We start from the raw sequence: 2,718 nt of genomic DNA on the forward strand, positions 1-2,718 counted from the left end.
CTAACAGTACATAAAGTAAAATTAGAAATTAAAAACAATGAACACATGATAGAAATTTCAAAATCGAACCCGAACATTAAACCCGAGTAAAACCCGAACCTAGTCACATCGGGTTCCCCGTTAAATTCGGGTTCGGTTCGGAAGGGTACACACGGGTTTGGTTTTTAACTAGGATCTAATTATCCTGAATCAAATTCATAAATATAACTAGATCTTTCCCCCTAAATATGACTAGGGGATGTCAAAAAAACTCGTAACCGTGGGTACCTATGAGTAAAACCCGTACGGGCATAGGTACGAGTCACAAATGTGTACGCGTAGGTTTTACAAACGGATTTTTAAAAATATCCGTAGTACATACGGGCGGGTATGAGTATTATGTTATCCGTGTCCGCTGGTACCCGTTATTTAAATGATTAGTATATTATCTTTAATTAAAATAAAATGTACATTATCCTAACATTCCTTATACTATGTGCATCTTTTCCTTTTACTTTGTTTACACTTTTTTATCTTGTTTACATATTTTATTGAATTTGGTGGTGAAACACCCTACAAATATTATTACATGTGTAAAAACACACATATTTTGCAAAGAAAACATATACTTTTTTGTTAAGGAAATGAGAACAACAAATCACATAAATAGAAAACATCAATAGATTTAACATTTTTTTCAAATATTCAACAAAAATGCACAAAATTAATTAAGTTTCATCTCATTTGAAACATAATTGAAGTAGGAAATTAGAAATTTATTTATAATATAGGAAACCCGCAGATACTCGTTGTACCACGGGTACCTAGAAATACTCGCGAAAAACTTGCATGCTAGTACCGGTACGGGTATGAGTAATGCTCTCCTATTTTAAAACGGGTAGCGGGTAGCTACTACCCGTATCCGCCTATATCCGTTGTCATCCCTAAATATGACTTCACTCCTCATAGTCCAAATTGACCGAATAACAACAAACAACATTCCCAAAAAGATTTCCCCTTACATAAAATACATAAAGCATCATGATCTTGGCCAAATTCAACAATAATAGATAGGATATGAACCTGAACTTGAAGTCACCCTTATAAACGACTATAAACATTGGCCACAAAAATACAAGTGATAAAAAGATGGTCCAAATTTTCTTCACTCATCAAGCACAAACTTCAAGTTATATCATCTTCACATAAAATATTTCTTTTGGAAAGTTCCAATTTTATAGGGACTATGCTTCTAAAAACTTTCTAGATAAAAAAACAGATTTTAGAATGTATCTATTTAATCCGCTCAAATTAAGAATGTTAGGTGCAAATGAGCTTGTGGTTTGGTAATTTTCCAATACTAATTTTGTATACTTTGTTTTACTCAATGTGTCCATCTATTCTGTTAATAAGAAAGAGAACTAATTGTCTCGTTATTTCTGTTAACTATAATAACATCTATTAATATTAAGTACTGATTTACATATATAAAGTAGAGAGGTTGTCGCGCCCCGATTTTCGGCTACGCGACCTCTCGAGTCGCCACTACATTTTTTACTGTCAAAAATGTAGAAAAATCTTCTTTAGCCCAATTACCNACATTTTCTAGTAGGAACGAACTCAATCTATCGTACCAGGCTCTGGGAACCTATTTTAGGCCATAGAGGGCCTTCTTGAGTTTATACACATGGTTCGGGTATTTGAAGTTTTCAAACCCTGGAGGTTGGTCTACATACACCTCCTCTTGAATATAGCCATTTAAAAATATGCTCTTAACATCCATTTGGAAGAGCTTAAAGTTCATGCTCGATGCAAAGGACAAGAGCATCCTAATGGCCTCAAGTCTGGCTACAGGAGCGTAGGTCACATCATAGTCGATGCCATCCTCCTGGTTGTAGCCTTTGGCCACTAAGCGAGCCGTATTTCTAATTATCAAGCCAGATTCATCTAGCTTGTTACGAAAGACCCATCTGGTGCCAATTATAGGATGTTCTTTTGGTTTTGGGACCAAGTCCCACATATTATTGCGCTCAAACTGATTTAGCTCTTCTTGCATAGCTATACCCTAGTGTACATCCTCGATGGTCTTTGGCTCTATTTGAGATACGAATGCAACAAAATTACAGAAATTACGTAAAGAACTATGGGTTACCACCCCCGTCGATATGTCACCTAACACCTTATCGAGTGGATGATCCTTTTTGGTTTTCCATGCAATAGGCATGTCTTGATGTTCTTCTTCTACTATTTGCTCAGCATCTTCTTGTTGGATTTGGTTCATATCCTTTGATTGAACTTCTTCTAGGGTACCTGAAATGTCATCAGAAAAGACCTTTCTCTTCTCTTTTGGAGAAGATTCGTCAAAATGAACATGAATAGAATCTTCTACCTGCATGGTATATTTATTAAACATGCGAAAAGCCTTACTATGTAATGAATATCCTAAGAATCTTTTTCCATTATTTAAAATAAAACATTTGCACCCGAATGCATGAAGATGAGCAATATTCGGTTTTTGACCTTTAAGAATTTCATAAGGTGTTTTGAAAAAGTAGGTCTAAGTAGTATTCGATTCATTATATAACAGGCAGTGTGAACTGCATCAGCCCAGAAATATTTTGGAGCATTGCTCTCATTTAGCATGGTCCTAGCGAGTTCCTCTAGAACTCTATTTTTCCTCTCAACAACTCAATTTTGTTGAAGGATACAAGGAGCTGAGAACTGATGCATGATGCCCTG

The sequence above is a fragment of the Lupinus angustifolius genome, chromosome LG15 (assembly GCF_001865875.1).
Source record: "Lupinus angustifolius cultivar Tanjil chromosome LG15, LupAngTanjil_v1.0, whole genome shotgun sequence".
NCBI lineage: Eukaryota > Viridiplantae > Streptophyta > Magnoliopsida > Fabales > Fabaceae > Lupinus > Lupinus angustifolius.